At 34.2% G+C, this 21,086-nt stretch overlaps 1 pseudogene; it reads left to right on the top strand.

Moving 5' to 3' along the window:
* Window positions 1-12,875: 12,875 nt before the first annotated feature.
* Window positions 12,876-14,014, top strand: LOC144581046 (histone-lysine N-methyltransferase SETMAR pseudogene; annotated as a pseudogene).
* Window positions 14,015-21,086: the final 7,072 nt, after the last annotated feature.

Here is a 21,086-nt window from a genome sequence, read left to right as displayed (position 1 = left end):
CTTATGATGATAAATTTCAGTGCATTTACATTTGGTTTCTTAATGAAGAACATTTAAACATCTTCAAGGGTTGTGGGATGCTTGCATACTCCCAGTCACTTTTGATCATGGAAACTGGGTTAAGGGAAAATTCTTGAGGCCTCATAATTGGGCAAATCTGAGTTAGAAACGACTCTGGGTGAAAAATGTCAATGACAGTTAAGTAAAAAAAAATGAATCAGCATTATCAGTGAAAATATATCTTCTGACAAATCTGTGTTTGTCAAGAAGAAATGAGGTTAAAAATCACTAAGAATTTGGATTCAGACTCTCAGTAGGCAATAAAGAGTCTGAAGAATCATGAAGAATTAGGTGTTGAGGTTGAGGGATCACAGATTTGAACCGAAAGTGTCATCAATCCAACAGAATAAAGAAGGCCTGGAACATGTAACTGTTGTTTTGGCCACTCGAACACATGCTGCTATCAGAAACTCAATCATATTTTGAAAGATTTCTTTTAAGTGACCAGGCACAGAATTTTCCTAAATGACACAGTGAATAAGTTATATTTTGTATGTATTTTATCTTTTTCATTGAACTACAGATATGTTACTGATATTTGAAAATAATTAGGATCGTGGCTAATATTTAAAAGTTACAAATTAATAATTATTTTAAAAATAAAAGGAAGAATTTTAAATCTATTACAATTGTAGCTCAATAGCTATTGCTGACTCCCTATCACATTAAAAGTGGCTTGAAATTTGATATGGAAATGCAAATATGAGTAAGCTCTATCTCAAACTCTCAAGAAATATGTAATGTAGTGGTAGAAAATGATCTTCAAAACTATCTAAATAGATGCACAACTATTAAGTAGATACAAAATATGACAGCAAAACGTTAGAGCAATTAGGAGGAATAAGCATTTCCAAAATAATCCCAACTTCGCATGTAAAGTAGTGCTTTATTTAAATAAATTACAGCTGATAAAAAGTAAGGTATAAAACATGCCACACCGCCATTAGTTTTGTTCAGCTTAACTTTCATTTCTATAATCTGAGGGGAAAAGGCAAGACAGCACTCCTTCAAAGATGAATCAAGAATATAGGCCGGGCGTGGTGGCTCAAGCCTGTAATCCCAGCACTTTGGGAGGCTGAGGAGGGTGGATCACGAGGTCAAGAGATCGAAACCATCTTGGTCAACATGGTGAAACCCCGTCTCTACTAAAAATACGAAAAATTAGCTGGGCATGGTGGCGCGTGCCTGTAATCCCAGCTACTCAGGAGGCTGAGGCAGGAGAATTGCCTGAACCCAGGAGGCTGAGGTTGCAGTGAGCCGAGATCGTGCCATTGCACTCCAGCCTAGGTAACAAGAGCAAAAGAAACTCCGTCTCAAAAAAAAAAAAAAGAAAGAATATCTATTATATCTGTATCCTGTTTCCAATGCTATTTATTGCCATCTGGAACAGAATGCTCCAAATTCACACAGAACATGTATTACCATATGACAGAATTTGATAATATTAATATTATATGCCAAGCTATTGGTACTGAATGATGCTACTGTCTTAGCACTGGATGATGCTACTAAGCCCTGATTATGAAGAGAAGCAGGATTTTTTTCTGTTCAGTCCATTCTGTTTCTACTTTACCTTTCTTGGAACCCACCTGCCATATGAGCTTCCTTGAGATCTAATTGGATTGAAGTCACGAACAACCCTATTGTTTACTTTTTTTTTTTTTTTTTGAGAGATTCTCGCTCTGTCACCAGGATGGAGTGCAGTTGCATGATCTCGGCTCACTGTAACCTCTGCCTCCCAGGTTCAAGTGATTCTCCTGCCTCAGTCTCCCGAGTAGCTGGGACTACAGGTACATGCCACCACACCCAGCTAATTTTTGTATTTTCAGTAGAGATGGGGTTTCACCATGTTGGCCAGGATGGTCTCAATCTCTTCACCTCGTGATGCACTGGCCTTGGCCTCCCAAAGTGCTGGGATTACAGGCGTGAGCCACCGTGCCAGGCCTATTGTTTACTTTTATTAAATCATTTCCTTTTATATTGATGACATGAGAATCTTTTTCATTCTTTATTCTATATAAATGCATTGAGTGTTTTTTATGTACCAGGTGTTCTTTGAATGATGAATACAGTGTTGAATGAGACCAATAACATTGCAGCCTTCCCGTAATTAACAGTTTAATGTGGGAAGCAGACAATGCACTCTAGTTTTAAAAAATAAATAGATGAATAAATGTCCAGGCTCTAATCAATATTCTAAATTAAAATATAGTAGAATATGGTGACAGAGAAGGACAACATTAGTAATTTTGGTGGCATGGCCAGAAAAAGCTGCTTAGAGGAGACAATTAGAGACTGAAATGAAGTGGGGACATTGTCCTGTAACTTTCTGTGAGGCAAAGAGTTGTGAGCAAGACAGAAAAAGTAGGAGATGAGAACAGAGAGTTAGTCAGTAAACATATCTCATTTGGTCTTTTTTTTTTCCCTAAATTAAAACGGTCATTTTCAACAGCATTTCCATGGTCCCATTGGGATATTCCACTGCACCTCCCCTCTCAGGCTTTTCCCCCATTTTGCCTTTCTTGTTCTCTCTAGCTGTGGACTGAATATGTCTCCCAAAATTCATATATTGAAGCCCTAATCCTCAATGTGATGGAATTTGGAGGTGGTGTCTTTGGAAGGTAATTAGACTTAAATGAGATCATGAGAGTGGAGGCCCAATGATAGAATTAATGTTTTATTAGAAAAGGAAGACACCAGAGCCTGCTATCTCTCAGCCATATGAGGCTACAAGAAGAAAGTAGCTCTCCACAAACCGAAATGCGGGCTGTAAGCAGGCAGACACCAAATATGTTAACATTTTAATCTTGAACTTCCCAGCCTTCAGAATTGCAAGATATAGATTGTTGGTTAAGCCACCTAGTCTATGGTGTTTTATTATAGCAGTCAAACTGACTAAGATATCTTCTCTTGAATCTTTGCTATGAAGATACTTCCAGTTATACCATCTCCACTGCCCTGCATGCTTAGGTATGATTTGTTGTGCTTTTGAAAATAATTAGGAATAAATATATTTGTATTTTGGGGGAGATTTTATATATCATTTATTTATAAAGTTAATCTTTATAGCAGTAAATTGCTTAATGTAAAGACAAAGAAGGGTGTTAGTAATAATTTGAGGGTGGAGATAATGTACAGAGAGCAACCAATATCTGTAATAACAAATGCCAAATTAAAAAATAAAATATATGTTATAACAACGTAAAATGCAAAGAAAGTGATTGGGCAGTTCTGCCACAGGTTGGGTAAGGCAAGAAACCACTCTGGTCCATTTTCCTGCAGCTAAGACAGATGTTCATCACTTTACACATCAAATCACACTCACTGGAGGGAAAAACATTGATACAGCCACTTTACAATGGATATTTAAAAACTGTATCTATATTGTGATTTCTTGAGGATCCCTTGTATTTTTTAGCCATCAATCTCTGAGGAATAATAATCAACTCTAATAATCATTCATCTTTTGAGCCAATAACTAGAGGAAAAATGTTATGTTGAATACCTTCATCTTACTTTATCTGTTGTGTTGATCCTGTTCACTAGGTAAAGAGAAAGAGTGAAAAAGAAGTAAAGTAAAAAGAAAAGAATAAAATTTAAAGAAATCTATTATTTGTCTCTCTTTTTTGGTTCATAAATAATCTCTGGGCAAAATTATATGTTATCAGGAAAACATTACAAAATTTAATTAGGGCTTTTAAAATTTAAGCCCAACATATCATTTTACTTAATTTATATTAGGAATAGGAAGCTTTAACTCAAAAGAAACAATTCCATTTGTAATCTGTTCTCCAGAAGAGGGAGGCCAAGCCACATTTACCCTCCAGTGTATTGAAGGCCCATATTAATCTCAACTATATATTTCACTCTATCTCTGGTTGCTAAGTTCACCTAAGGATTATTCTTCGTGGCAGCCATTTTACTTGTAGTTGTCTGACACCTAGAATTGTCTCAGTCTAAGTTTTTTAAGAAAGCAAAATGCCCACCCAGAGATAGTTTAGGTTAAAAAAAATTATCTAAATTTTAAATTGAAGCATTGAAACTCTTATGAACTCCTTGACAGTTCATTAAACTCTATTTACACTGGCCTTCCTTTGTTTCTTGGCCTGACACAAAATGTCTGTCTGGATGTCCTTTCCTAAGATCTCACAATAATTAGCTCAGCTAATATGATAACTTCTGGAAAGTCTTCCTGTATCAACAAATATAAACACCCTTCACTCCAATTCTTTCTATGACATAAATGTACCATCCCATTATATTGCCTTCACAGTAACACTATTTGAGTATTTTGTTTATTTACTTGTTTTCTGTTTTTATCTGTTTTCATCCCCTAAAATGCAAGAACCAAGATTTTAGTTATTTTTCTTTTCATCTAAAAGAGCACCCACTACATGCAAAGTGTAAAAACTATTTTTATACTTATATTTATAAAATGATTTCAAAGTTATAGGAAAGTTACAAGGAAAAAACAAAGAATGTTTATATATCCTTCAACTAGATTCATCAATTGTTAATATTTTGCCATATTCCATCATTTTTTCTAAGTACTTATACCTGTCTACCTATCTATCAGATAGATTTATTTTCTAAGAATATTCTCATGATTAGCATTAGTGCAGGTAGCAAAGTCAGAACATTTATGATTTTAATGTCATTATTAGCTAATTCAGTGTTATATTTAAATTTCATAATTTTTCAAAAAATTCCTTGTAGAATATTTTTTTCTATTGTGGGATTAAATCTGTAAACATGCACTGCATTTATGTCTAGATCATATGTCTTTAGTATCCTTTAATCTGGAATAGTTTCTCAGCGTTTCCATTTTTCTTGATCATGCAATTTTGGGGGCATACATACCAATTATTTTACAGAATGTCAATAAATATTTTTTTAAATTGGATTGTAAGAATATTGACTGTCACTTAGAATTTTCTTGTCCTTATTAAGATAGATAAATATGTATAATATATTATGTATACATATATTAATATGCATATAATATATACATATCATTTACACATATTTTTATATATTATATATAAATAATATACATACTATATATCATATATTTGAAGCTTCTATATTATAATATAGAATAAGTTTCTATATAATGTAGGTGCTTCAGATATGTAATACATAATATATAATTATATATTATAATTATGTGTAAAATTATTTTTATGTAGAAATATATTCTATATTATGTATAAAATTATAATATATAATTTGTAATGTTTATCTCTCTTAATACATATGTAATATTATATATAAATATATATATTTTTTAAAACTTCACTCAGTCCATTTTGGCCTCTATGAATATAAAGTGAATACTAAGCTATAATTTGAGAGAGCCCCAATTTCTTATCTCTGAATCTTCATTCATATGACTAAGTACATAATTACTTCAAATCATTTTACTATATTTGCTATTCAGGAAAAACATGTTTCCAAAATTTTTCTATTAAGTTACTTAAGATACACTATGAAAATTTAAGCAGTCTCTTAGAATGTGACTTATGTCTACTGTGTATCACGCCCTAATGATGTCTCTGACAGCTGGTGTATAACTCCATTCTAGGTCAGCTTTGCCCTTGAAGATCTCAGGTCACCTACTTTAATTTTTTTTCATTCCAATAGCTTTTAAAGTACAAGTTGTTTTAGTTACATGGATGTTTAGTGGTAAAGTCTGGGCCTTTAGTGTATCTATCCCTCGAGTAGTGTACATTGTAATTTGGTATTATCTGAAAGGAACGCCAGGTGTTCCTAAAGTGGAACGAATTGAGAATCACTGATGTGAACTGAGGAAATTCCTATCACCGGGCAACATTATTTAAGTAGATTTAGCTAGGCATGTTTCAATCTAATAGCCCTGTTCCTTATATGTTGCACTCATCAATCCTTCCCCTCAGTAACAAATCAACGTATCTGTCTAATTCTAATCTTACCTTTTTATTTAGATGCGGTGGATTAAGACTCTTGACTAGAATAAGCTGAACCATGCTGTGTGAATTTGTGACCAAAAAACAAAAAATCATGCTACCTTTGCCAATGTCAAATTACATTGAACTGTGGAGTTGATTATACCTCTCATATTTTTTATTATGTTAAATGCTTAATTATTTAGTTGATTCCGTCATTGACTATCACAGCCCTTTATTTCAATGATTTCTTATATAAGTAAAATAATTCCAAACATATAGAGAACAAAAGTATTTGTTTTATCCCAAAATAATGAAGAAACATAATAGGAACTTTTCAGTAATACAGACTTTTCAAGGGACTATTATGTCGTTAAATCATTTATATATCTTCTCATTATTTGGGCTCGGAAAATGTGGACATTACAATGCAAAATGTTACTGAAAAATCAATGTCAGCGTCATCTGAACTCTTTTATCCTAATCTAATCTAAGCATTTGGATTACCTATTTCTGAGCACATCAGTGGTTCTTGAATGTCAAGTGCACCCTGCTTAATCAATATCTAAGCCTTTATTTGGCTCAAAGAACTGCTGATATGTATCTTTGCATATTCAAAATCTGTCTCTCGGTATGGATACTAACTAGATCTTTTTTGAATCAGAAGGTCAAGTCAGGCTTCCCCTTGGCAATGATACTCAGATTCTCATTAACTGAACCATGTCCTCACTGTGCAAAGAATGCTTCCCGAAAAAAAAGAATATTGACTTCAGTGTATATCATATTCCTTAAAAATATTTATAAATGACCATTCATTATAGAAGCAAGGAGCATGACAGGTTATTGATTATTGACCTCAGTGTATATCATATTCCTTAAAAATATTTATAAATAAATGACCATTTGTTATAGAAGCAAGGAACATGACAGGTTATTGCTTAAGCATACAAATATGCTCCTTGTGTGCTTTTAAAATAAATCAATTAGTGGAAGAGTTGGCAAACTCTTCCTTAAAGGGCAAGCTTATTAAAATATTAGGCTTTGCTGGCCAATTGGTGTGTCACAACTATTTAACTCTTCTGTTGTAATGGGAAAACAGCCACCCCAGCTGCTCCTAAAGCTTGCATTCTGCTGGCCAGATCTCAGTTCCATGTGAATGTATGTTGCTATAACGGAGGCTGGGAAATGTAGTCTAGAAGTGTTAACAGGAAGGAGAAGAAATGACTGAAGGAACAGCTAGTGTTCTCTGACATTTTATTACTGTATGTGATATTTCTTCCATGTTCAATAACTGTTACTTCCCTTTCTCCTTCTACCCCTTGTTTTTTTTTTCTGGTAGAAAAACCGGAATGGATACAATAAATAATAGTAGAAGCAGTTAATGCATACATAGGCAATATGTAAAATAATGGATATGGATGTGTTTCAATAAAACTTTGTTTAGAGAAACAGGTGGTAAGACAGTGTGTTAATGCCTGAACAAATGGGATAAAATATAACTTAAATATAATATACATGTATGCTCATATGTTTTTGTTTACAAAATAGAATCGAGTGTCTCTTTAAGCTCATTGATCACCATAAAGTAAACCTACAAGAGATATGAGAGAATTTTATATATATATTTGAAATCTTGAAGCTGTCAAATCTTTTGTTTGTGATTGGTGTGCCATCTTGGGAAATATAATAGAGAAACTGTCTGTCTACATGTCCTTTATTTAAGGAAACCTAACTCTTCTCTGAAGTTATATGGTACAGATTTTCCTAAAGGAAGTCAGTCAATTGAAAGATTAAGCTATTCATTAATTCATCACACCTTAAATAAGTAAATAAATAAATAACTCACCTAGTTCATTGTTTGGCTGGTTTGTTGGATATGAGATGCTTCATACTGTCCTGACACAGAGTTTATTACCTAAGTAAGAGAAGGCACATATGGTTAGGTTTCAAGATATATTTTAGCTGTTTCCTATGGTGAAGTATGAACCCTGAAATTGAATTCAGATGCATTTAATTTGGTAAGATAGACAATTGGTTAAATGTTTGGTAGCAAAGTAAGAAATGCAGCCTCCTGAGTAGCTGGGACTACAGGCATATGCCAACATGCCCAGCTAATTTTTGTATTTTTAGTAGAGATGGGGTTTCATCATGTTGGCCAGGATAATCTCAATCTCCTGACCTCATGATCCACCCGCCTTGGCCTCCCAAAGTCCTGGAATTACAGGCATAAGACACCCCGCCTAGCCAGGAATATTCTTGAAGTGGTCTATACAGATGGACCCTGAAATCAACCTCACCTTTATATCAATCTTATCTTTGAAAAGATTGCAGCCCCAAGAACTTTGATGATTCTTCTTCATGACCTCTCTGGATACCTTATAATAGGAATAGATACGTAAAAAAAAAACTGATAATGTTACTCTGGTGTAACCACAACTACTTCTGCTCTATTAAAACTACCATGCAATATGAACACTTTTACAGTCATTTGTTAGCTGTCTTTTTTATCATCAAAGTTGTACTGCACATACTCAAAACTGACAGTTACAACAGAGTGGCCCATATATTCTCTGAGATTAAGACAGAAACATTACTCATCAGATTGTAAACTAGTGTCACAGAGGAGAAATACAACGAGCCAGTGAGACGCTCGCTGCTATCTGGTTCACAGAAACAGATAGAGCAACTTCTCATCTATTATTGAAGCATTGCAGAAATTGTGGTTCAGCATATATGCCTTCAGTATAAAGTAGCTAGGCTTGCACTTTTTATGTGTGTTTGGCCATATAATTCATATGGGCATAGTATCAACTCAGGACATGGATATATGTTTTAAAGTAATCGAGTAATGTATATCTTTAAAAGCAATCTCATAAGAGCTTTCGGACATATCTAGTACAGCAATCAAATGTAGAGATCTTAATATATTCCTATAACTATGAATGTAAATAATATCTGTTATTTCATATTTTTCACATGAAAAGAAAATACTAACTCAAAATGAAAATATATCAGTATTCCTGAGTAAATTAATTTAACAACAATGAATGCTTTGTGGTGCATATTTGTCAAAGCCCTCATTTGTCAGTCCTTTCCAAATCATTTTCTTATGTACAGTCATTGCTATGATTTGTGATAAATTTTGGAAACTGGCTTTATGGGGTAAAACAAAAAGCAAAGTTATTAACTTTTTTATAAAAGCTTTTAAATGGTTTTACTAACTATTTAAAAACAAACATAAATAACCTATGAGATTGCTATATCATTGAGGTTATTTTAAAAGTCTCTTGAAAGTACTTATGCCTTATTTGCTATTATAAATAGGTTTCTATAAAAATTTACTTGTAATTTGTGTCCCAAATAATTCAATAATATATTTATTTATTCTGCAAACAAGCAATAGGTGTTCCCAAAAGCAATATATATTAGAAACCTTAGGAAACATGAGCAAAATATTGACTGAAGACAAATGCATTTCTAATTGATTAAAGAGAAAAAGTTAACTTTTTACAAATGGACTAAAGATTTAAATATAAGACCTCAAACTATAAAAATCTGAGAAGAAAACTGAGTAAATACCCTTCTCGATGTCAGCTTTGGCAAAACATGTTCTAGCTAAGTACCCAAAAGCAATTGAAACAAAAAAAAGTTGACAAGTGGGACCTAATTAAACTAAAGAGCTTCTGCACAGCAAAAATAATTATTAACAGAATAAACAGGCAACCTGCAGAATGGGAAAAAATGTTTCCAAGGTATACATCCAACAAAGGTCTAATGTTCAGAACCTACAAGGAACTCAACAAGCAAAATACAATCCAATTAAAAAATGGTCAAAGGACATGAACAGACACTTCTCAAAAGAAGACATGCAGGTGGCCAACAAACATATGAAAAACTGCTCATGAACACTAATCATCAGAGAAATGGAAATCAAAACCATAATCGGATACCATCCCACACTGGTTAGAATGGCTATTACTAAAAAGTCAAAAAATAACAAATGCTGACAAAACTGCAGAGAAAAGGGAACACTTACACACTGTTGCTGGGAATGCAAATTGGTTCAACCACTGTGGAAAACAGTTTGGGGATTCCTCAACGAATTCAAAACAGAACTACCACTCGACACAGCAATCCCATTACTAGGTAAATACTCAAAGGAAAATATATCTTTCAACCAAAGACAAACATGCACTCATATGTCTACTTCAGTGCTATTGAAAATAGCAAAAACATAGAATCAACATAGGGACCCAACAACGGTGGACACTGGATTTAAAAAATGTAGTACATATACACCGTGAAATACTATGTAGCCATTAAAAAGAATGAAATAATGTCTTTTGCAGCAACATGGATGCAGCTGGAGGCCATTATCTTAAGAGAATTGACTCAGGAGCAGAAAATCAAATGCTGCACGTTCTCACATATAAATGGAGGCTAAACATTGAGTACATGTGGACATAAAGATGGGAACACTAGAAACTAAGGACTACTAGAGAAGGGAAGGAGGGAGGGGAATGGGCTGAAAACACTTGGCACTGTGCTTACTATCTCAGTGGGATCATGTATATCCCAAACTTCAGCATCACATGTGTAACAAACCTGCCCATGTACCCTCTAAATCCAAAATAAAAGTTGGGTAAAAAGGGTAAACTTTTCACAGATTATCTTTGAAATGACCACCAATGGATATACTTCCACACACAGAAAAATAAACCCAGGAAGAGGAAATTGGATGAAAGAAGAAATGACAAAAGAGAGAAAATGGTTAAATCTAAACATGCTGCAAGGCTGGCATGGTGTCTCACACCTGTAATCCCAGCGCTTTGGGAGGCTGAGGCAGGAGGATCTGTTGAGACCTGGAGTTGGATTCCAGCCTGGCCAACATGGCAAAACCCTGTCTTTACTAAAAATAGAAAAATTAGCTGTGTGCCTGTACTTCCAGCTTCTTGGGAGGCTGAGGCTGGAGGGTCACTTGAAGCCAGGAGGAGGAGGTTACGAGGTTACAGTGAACCAAGTTTGTACCACTGTGCTCCAGCCTGGGAGACAGAGCAAGGACTGTCTCCAAAAAAAAAAAAGTAAACATGTGAGATTTAAAAATAATATAGTAAAGTTTGGAATTGTTTAAAAGCAAAACTTAATGAAAAGACTAGAAATAGGAATGAATGGTAGACGATATTTGAATAAATTCTGTCATGTAATGGATGAGAAATAAAAAACATGGGCCCACTCTAAATTTGTGAGTTAAATATAAAATTAATATGGATATTTAATGTTAAGGACCTTCATTTAAACAGAATAATAGAATGCAGGAAGAGAATTAATATGCAAACCAAAGCATAAAATTTTTTTAAATAGTAAAATAAATATATATATTAATAAAATGAGAATTATAAAATAATTAAACTCATTCATTAGAAGACATTAAGAAACTAGAGTTTTGAAAATTAGATGTGCATGCCTTATTAAGAGAAACACCAAAAGCAAACTGACAGATACATTTGAATCATCAGGGATGGAAAGCATTATATATCTGACAAACTAAACAAGTAGAAGATAATAGGATAGTATGTAATATTAGATAAAATAGAATTTCACATGTCAAGAATCCATAATAATAAAACTAATAATAGCTATAATATAATATAATAATAAAAGCCAAAATTTATTATAAATACATGGCAATTGTAAACTTGTACAAAGCTAAGAGCTTATCCTCAAAATATATAACATGAAATAGCATTAAAAATAAAATTTTAAATCTGTTACCCTATTTGAAGGTTTTTAAGAAAATTGTCTAAGAATATAGTATATTGTCCATAAATAAGCATAAATAAAGGTAATTGGTACACTTTAAATGTCTCCATGTAGCCATTTGAAGAGAACTGTACAGCTAATAAAGAGAGGATAAATATTCTAGTCTCATGGTACATCTGATGCAATTAAATAAGCATAAATTCAGAAAAGGAAGCTTTAACAGATTAATAGATTCCACATTTAATAGACTCCAGATAATTAATTGAAACATTTTTATTGATTGAAAAGAAGGTTATGAATTATATAAAAGTTGTAAGTTCTATTCATATAATAAAAGGCTACTCAGAAGTTAAAGTGATTAAACTCAATTAGTCTATATTATCATGACTAGATCTCAAAAGTAAAATGTTGAGATATATAAGTGAGTTGTAGAATATCTGTACAATATAATTCTATTTGTGATTCTTTTGAGCACTCTAAAAGTGTACAAATACAAAAAATACAGAGTGAAAAAAAAACAGTTTACACTTTAAATATATGGTAGTAGCTTCTGTGTGTGGAGGGTAATGGAATTAGAAATAGATGATACCACTCTCCTTTATGGGTGATGCTTGATGTATTTCATAACCCAACCTCATAATTTAAGACGAGGTGGGAAAAAGAAGAGAGAGAGGGAGGGTGTGAGAGGGAAAGAGAAAGAGTGAAAGAAGGAAGGAAGGAGTACTGCAGAGAGGGAGGAGGAGGAGCAAGAAGGAGGAAGAGGAAGAGGAGGAGGAGAGGGAAGCTGATTGGAAAGATGTTTTGAACCAAAATCTGTGTGTTGGGTCCTTGTGTATTTCTTATGTCATTACTCCATCTACATCTGTATTTTTTTACATTTATCAAAACACATTTAAAAATATACAAATCACTTGAATAAAACTCCAAATATTTTAAATGCATATTTTATATTAGGTTGGCACAAACATAATTGCAGTTTTTGCATTGTTGGAATTTGCTGTTTGTTATTGAAATACATTCTTAAATAAATGTGCTTATATTATACTTCATTTTAATGAGCATTTCTCGCTTTGTGGTTTTTTTTGGCTAATGACTTATTACTTGCTGGATATTTTTTGTTTATTTTAGACTATGAAAATAAAGTTAGACAGAAAGCAAATTTGAATGATTTTCTTATTTGAGTTCAAAATGGGTCATACAGCAGTGGCGACAACTCCCAACATCAGCAACGCATTTGGCCCAGGAACTGCGAACGAATGTACAGTGCAGTGGTGGTCCAAGATGTTTTGCAACAGAAACAAAATCCTTGAAGATGAGTGGTGTAGTGGCTTGCCATCAGAAGTTGACAATGATCAACTGAGAGCAATCGTCGAAGCTGATCCTCTTACAACTGTCCGAAAGTTGCCAAATAACTCAAGGTCGACCATTCTATGTTTATTCAACATTTGAGGCAAATTGGAAAGGTAAAAAAGCTGGATAAGTGGGTGCCTCATGAGCTGAGCAAAAAATGTTTTAAAAAATCATTGTTTTGAAGTATCAACTTCTCTAATTCTACACAACAGTTAACCATTTCTCGATCAGATTTCAACTTGCGACAAAAAGCAGATTTTATATGACAACTGGCAATGACCAGCTCAGTGATTGGATGGAGAAGAAGCACTGAAGTACTTCCCAAAGCCAAACTTGCACCCAAAAAAAGATCATGGTCACTGTTCGGTGATGTGCTGCTGGTATGACCCACTACAGTTTTCTGAATCCTGGCAAAGCCATTACATCTGAGATGTATGCTCAGCAAACCAATGAGATGCACCGAAAATTTCAAGGCTTACAGCCAGCATTGGTCAACAGAAAGGGCCCAATTCTTCTCTACTACAACGCCTAACTGCACATGGCACAACCAATGCTTCAAAAGTTGAACAAATTAGGCCATAAAGTTTTACCTTGTCCACCATATTCACCTAACCTCTTGCCAGCGGACTACCAATTCTTCAAGCATCTCAACTTTTTTGCAGGGAAAACACTTAAACAAGCAGCGGGATGCAGAAAATGCTTTCCAAGACTTTGCCAAATCCCAAAGCATGAATTTTGACACTACAGGAATAAACAAACTTATTTCTCCTTGGCAAAAATGTGAGCCTAATTTTAATGATTTAAAATTCATGGTCCAAAACCACAATTACTTTTGCACCAAACTAATAAATTTTGACAAGTCAGAGAACAGTGGAAACAAAGTTAGAAGCCTTGATTTTCAATGCAATCTCTACCACTAATAAGCTGGTGCAAGTCACTACTGCTGAAACATATGTCCTTCATTTGTAAAATGAATGTATAAATTTTTTCCTAATGAGCACTGATTTTTATAACTCCCGTGCATTTAATGCCTACCATATTCCAGGAACATTTAAAACATTGTTAATACTAAAAAAATAAAAATAAAAATTAACTATTATTATTCCCATTTTAAAGAGGAGAAATAGATCCATGCAAATTTACAGGGATGATTCTGAACTTTTCTCTCTAACTATAAATTATACCTTTTCTTTTGGGAAAAACATCTTTTGTAGCATATGGAATAATTTTGGGGGTGGAGAAAAGTGACATGATAAAGGGCTTTTCTCATATCTAGAGCTTGTAAAATTTGTTAGTAATTGTGTAGTAAGTCATTTTTCTGAGCTAAATCCTTGAATCACATCTTCTAATAGAAAATATCATTTGAGAAGAAAGATTGCCAGTTGCCTTGATGTGGGTCTCCGCAAAGGATCTCTCCTGACTATAGAGCTGTGTGTTTCGGTACAGTAATTTTCGTATTTCAAAGTCCTTAATGATATGTAGCCTTCTGTTAGTAACTGAAGTGGTGGTCTGTCACCCTGCTGCTTCTGCTCACTGTCTGCTGACAACTAGGACAGAAAAGAGCTATCTGCTCTACGACTTCTGTTCCCAGGAGTCCACAACTATGCTACCTAATCTGAATGCCATGCTTTAGTAACTCCTTAAGAGGGTTCTTCTGCCCAGTCAGCTTATGTTCTATAACTACATGACAGCTGCTTGGGAGGCCAACTATCATCTGTTCTCTATGCAGGGCCCTCTCAGTGGACTTGCTCTGCAGCAAATGTGGATTCAGGAATGATAGGTGACTATCTTATTGATGGTTATGTCATCACATCATTCAAAGATGAGTCACTGACCACTTGTGGAAGTATTCACAAAACCATTGTATTGGCCTCCCTGAGTTTTTCACACCGTCAGAAGATACCTTTGTAGAATCAATATAGTGAATATTTGAGGAGTAACGTGTCCAATTTATTTTGTGATAGCAAAGGAAATCACAGGTTCAGAAGAACTTTGCTTCAATGTTGATTTTAAAATTCATTGTCATTATTCATTTCAGTGGCTTTCCAAACATATATTCATAAAAGCATTTCCATGATTCTAGTTAGAAATTACTTTGGGATTCAGAGATCTTTAATCCAATAGCTTTGATTACTTTGTGATCATTAGTAGCAAAAAGTGAACTAACCAAAAGTACTAATCCTAATACTATATTTTCTTTTCAATTTCTCGTTCAATGGAGGTTTCTGGCAACTGTTTTTATGGACAAAGCTATAATTCTCCACAGACATGCTATTTATACTTGGTAAATGTATATATGTTTAGATACCCTATGAATAAGTATATGCATGTTTTATTACTGTTTCAAACATATTAAGTGCTAAAATCTATGTAATGAAAGATTTATAATATACACTCATATTCACATTTGGCTTTGAATACCTTGTTTTAGAATTAAACTAATATGAGATATCAATATTTCAGAATGATTGACTATTATACTAGTGGAAAAGACTAGCCTATAGTGAGATGTTGATGTTTCATAATTTTGTTCTTACATAGCTCTAAATATATATTTACATGATTGCTTTAAGTAGTTTCTCTTTGCATTATGCTTTGAAATAGAATTTTTAATCTCCAAAAACATATATGACTGTATCATTTATGTATTTTAACTATATGTAGAATTTAAAATGAAGACATACCTTTATATGAATAGATAAAAATAGCAAGAATCATTATTTTCAGGCTCATTTTAATGATGTTTAATTTCAGGTAATTTTAAGGTGAAGTAAATGCTAAAGCATTAAAAATTTAATACAGTTCAAAAATAGAAATAAGGTGTGGGTTGTGTTTTATTCTCAAAATCTCAGAATTGGAAGGTTGTAAAAAATAAGGTAATAGGAAATGGATTCAGAACAGAATAAATCTTCCTATTTCTTTTATCATATGTCAGTTTGGAATTATTTAATTGATACATAGTATCTGTATATATATATATATATATATATATATGGGGCACATGTGATATCTCGTTACATGCATAGAATATGTAATGATTAACTCGGTATTTAGGGTATCCATCACCATATGCAATATTTTTTCTATGTATTGGGAACATTTCAATTCCTATCTACTAGGTATTTTGAAATATACAATATATTGTTAACTAGTCACTCTACTTTGCTATCAAACATTAGAACTTACTCATTCTGTTTAATTCTATGTTTGTACCAATTAACCAACCATCCCCCTCTCTACACCCACACAACCTTCTTAGTCTCTGGTATCTATCGTTCTACTCTCTAATCTTCAGGAGATCAGCTTTTTAACCTACCATATGTGAGTGAGAATATGCGATATTTGTCTTTTTGTGCCTGACTTATGTCACTTAACATAATGACTTCCAGTTTCATTTGTGTTGCTACAAATTACATGATTTCGATCTTTTTATGTCTGAATAGCATTCCATTGTAGATATGTATAATATTTTCTTTTTTCATTCATTTGTTGATGAATAGTTAGGTTGATCCATAGCTCTGCTATTGTAAATAGTACTGCAATGAACATGGTATTGCAGGTATCCCATTGATATACTGTTTTCTTTTCCTTTGAATAAATTCCGGTAGTAAGATTGCTGGGTAACATGGTAGTTCTATTTTTAGTTTTTTGAGGAAGCTCCATAGTGTTTTCCATAATGGCTGCACTAATTTACAAATGGCTAAGATCTCTAAAGCACATACAAGGAAAACAAAAATAGACAAATGGAATTATATTAAACTAAAAAGCTTCTGTACAGCAAAGGAAGTATAGACAAGTGAAAATGCAACCCATTGAGTGAGAGAAATATTTTCAAATATTCAGGAGACAAGGGACAAATGTCTAGAATATACAAGGAACTCAAACAACTCAATAGTAAAAAAACTCAATCCCACTAAAAAGTGGGCAAAGGACATGAATAGCCATTTCTCAAAAGTACACATAGGCCCACAGGTATATGTAAAAATGCACAGCATCACTAATATGCAAACCAAAACCACAATGAGATTTCATCTTGCTGCTGTTAGGATAGCTATTATTAAGAAAGCAAAGAGTAACAGTTGATAGTGAGGATGTGGAGAAAAGGAAACTCTTATACATTGTTGATGAAAATGTAAATTAGTACAGCCATTATGAAAAATATTGTGGAGCTTCCTATAAAAACTGAAAATAAAAATATCATATGATTTAGCAATTCCACTACTGGGTATTTATCCAAAGGAAAAAAAAATAGTATATCAAAGGGATACCTTCATTCCTAGGTTTAACCATGTCACTATTCACAATAGCAAAGATACAGAATCAACCTTAGTGTTCATCAATGGATGAATGGATAAAGAAAATTATGTACACACACACACACACACAGGAATACAATTTAATCATAAAATGAATGAAATTACATCATTTGCAGCAACATAGAGGAACTGGAGGTAATTTGTTTGTTTTTTTTTGAGGCAGAGTCTTGCTCCATCGCCAGACGCCAGGCTGGAGTGCAGTGGCGCAATCTCTGCTCACTGCAACCTCCACCTCCCAGGTTCAAGCAATTCTCCTGCCTCAGCCTCCCAAGTAGCTGGGATTACAGGCGTGTACCACCATGCCCTGCTAATTTTTGTATTTTTAGTAGAGACAGGGTTTCACCATGTTGGCCAGGATGGTCTCTATCTCTTCACCTAGTTATCCGCCTGCCTTGGCCTCCCAAAATGCTGGAATTACAGGCATGAACCACCGCGCCCGGCCTACTGGAGATAATTACGTTAAGCAAAATATGCCAGACACAGAAAGACAAATATTAAATATTCTCACTCATGTGGAACCTAAAAATGCTGATCTCATGGAGGTAGAGAATAGAATGAATGATAGATACCAAAGACTGAGCAGGGTTTATGGGTGGGAGGGGGGAAGAAGAAATTTTGGTTAATGGGTACAAACAAACTGTTAGATAGAAGAAATAAGTTCTAATGTTCCATAGCAGAGTAGGGTAGCCACTATGTATTGCATCTTTCAAAGTTATTAGAATGGAGAACTTGAAATGTTCCCAATATATAGACATGATAAATACTTGAGGTAATAGGCAAACAAGCACTCTGAATTGATCATTACACATTTTATGTGTGTAGCAAAATATCCCATGTATCCTATAAATATGTAAAATATTATTTATCAATAAAAAGTACTCAGAGACAGGAAAAAACTATGTGCCAAGGACTACATTTTAACACTTACATCCTTGATTTCTTTCCTCAACTCCAATTGTGTAGCCAACATCACTCGACTAATAGGCATTTCAATCTTAACATGTCTAAAACCAAACTTTTGATTTACCACTGACAACCTAACCCATATTATTTGCCATCAGAGTAAATGACACCTCCATTCCACCAATTGTTTTAGTGCAAAAAACAAAAAAGAAAAGAAAAACTTGGAATGATTTTTTTACTCCTCTCTCACTCACGTTTTACATCAAATCCAGGGGTAAATTGTGTTGACCTTAACTTTAAAATATATTAAAGATTCGAACACATGCTCTCTTCACTGCAGAAAGCCAGGATCATCTCTTCCTTTGACTATAAATAGCACCTCCTAATTAGCCTACTTGCTTTCACATTTTAAAAACAACTTCATTGAATTAATAGTACGTATTGTAACATTCATAATTTTTTTTCATACTCTTAACTTAATAAATATTAGGCTAGGCACAGTGGCTCATGAATGTAATCTCGGTGCTTTGGGAGGCAGAGATGGGTGGATTACTTAAGCTCAGGGGTTCAAGGCTCCAGTAAGTTATGATTGTTTTAAGTGTACAATTGAATGATTTGATTAAATTCAGGGAGTGGTGCGGCCATAATAATACATCAGTCTGAGAACTTTTTCATTCTCTCAGTGTTTTTCATGTCCCTTGTTCTTCATTCTCCCTGTTTCTACACCCAGCCAAGCAACTACTTTCTGTCTCTGCACATTTCTTATAAACAGGAATTGCACAATATGTATTCGTTTGTATCTGGCTTTATTGCTTAGTATATTTTTGAAAGTCATCTCTGAAATTATATGTGTAAGTAATTTTTCCTTTCTATTGCTATAGGGTATTCCCTTGCATTGGCTTACTACATTTGGTAGATCCATTTAAAAATTAAACACTTCAGTTGTTTCCAGTTTGGGACTATTATAAATAATTCTGCTCTGATCTTGAACATGCAATTCTTTTGTTTGAAGAAGTTTTCGTTTCTCTTGGATAGACACTCAGGAGTAGAGTTGTTGGGTCGTGTGGTAGTTGCATCTTTTAATTTTTGAGAAACTGCCAAGGTCTTCTCCAAAGTGGCTGCACCATTTTACATTTCCACCAGCAATGTTTCTCTATGTCTTCTTTCTTTCTTTCCTTCCTTCCTTTCTTCCTTCCTTCCTCCCTCCCTCCCTCCCTCCCTCTCTCTCTCTCTCTCTCTCTCTCTCTTTCTTTCTTTCTTTCTTTCTTTCTTTCTTTTCTTATTGAGATAAAGTCTCGCTCTGTCAACCAGGCTGGAGTGCAGTGGCATGATCTTGGCTCACTGCAACCTCCGCCTTCCAGATTCAAGCAATTCTCCTGCCTCAGCCTCCCGAGTAGCTGGGACTTCAGGCGTGCCCCACCACTCATGGCCAATTTTTTGTACTTTTTGTTAGAAATGAGGTTTCACTGTGTTGCCCACAGTAGCTGGTCTCAAACCCCTAAGCTCAGGTGATCTGCCCGCCTCTGCCTCCCAAAGTTTTGGGATTACAGGTGTGAGCCATCACGCCCAGCCCTCTATGTCCTTTCTTATCCATACTAAAAAGTGAATGTATTGTCCACTTCCCCACTCCAGTCCACACTAGTCATCCAAGTGTGTGTGTGAAATGGTATCTCATTGGGGTTTTATGTCTTCCTAATGACTAATAATGTTTAATATCTTTTCATGTGCTTATTAGCCACTAATATATCTTATTTGGTGAAATATATTTTTTGCCCATGTTTTGATAGTATTGTTCGTCTTCTTACTATTGAGACGTTAGAGTATTCTTTTATGAATTCAGTACACAAATTCTATAGTTGATGTGCACTTGCAAATATTTTCTTCCAGTTTATTACATGTCTTTTAATTTTTTTAATGGTGTCTTTAGAAGTACAAAAGTTTTGAACCTTAATGAGGTCCAATATATCAACTTTAAAAAATCATCCTTTTGGTGTTATGTCTAAGAAATACTTATTCTGTACAAGGTCTAAAAATATTATCATTTATTTCCTTCTAAAAGTTGTATAGATTTAGCTCAAATTTAAGTCTATCATCCATTTTGAATTGATTTTTCTCTATATTGTGAGGGTCTCTGCTTCCATATTTATTCACCTACATTCTATGTTCAGTAGAGTGGCCATTTAAGATATTAAATCAATTCATATCACTCCTCCTGTTAAGACTCTTCAGTGGCTTTCCAATTGATTCTACATGATATTTGAAGTCCTAAAATGTCCTAAATATCCCACGTTTTTATGTCATCTCCTGCTTATTTCTAAACTGCATAGCTCTAGGATTATAGGTTTCTTTGCTGTTTCTGAAACAATACAAGAACATCTCCACTAGAAGATTTCTTTTTTCTTTCCTTCTTTCTTTCTTTTTTTTTTTTTGAGACAGTATCTCACTCTGTCATCAGTGGCGTGATCTTGGCTTCCTGCAACCTCTGCCTCCTAGGTTCAAGTGATTCTCCTGCCTCAGCCTCCTGAGTAGCTGGGATTATAGGCATATACCACCATACCTGGCTAATTTTTGTATTTTTAGTAGAGACAGGCTTTCACCTTGTTGGTCAGCCTGGTCTCGAACTCCTCACCTCGTGATCTGCCCTCCTCAGCCTCCCAAAGTGCTGGGATTACAGACATATGCCCCTGCATCCAGCTTCCAGTTGAAGACTTCTAAACATGCTGCTTCTATTGCCAGGAACATTCTGTCACTTACTTATAGACATCTTCCATGA

The sequence above is a fragment of the Callithrix jacchus genome, chromosome X (assembly GCF_049354715.1).
Source record: "Callithrix jacchus isolate 240 chromosome X, calJac240_pri, whole genome shotgun sequence".
NCBI lineage: Eukaryota > Metazoa > Chordata > Mammalia > Primates > Cebidae > Callithrix > Callithrix jacchus.
The sequence above is the reverse complement of the archived record's forward strand: the minus strand, read 5'-3'. Positions and strand labels throughout refer to the sequence as shown.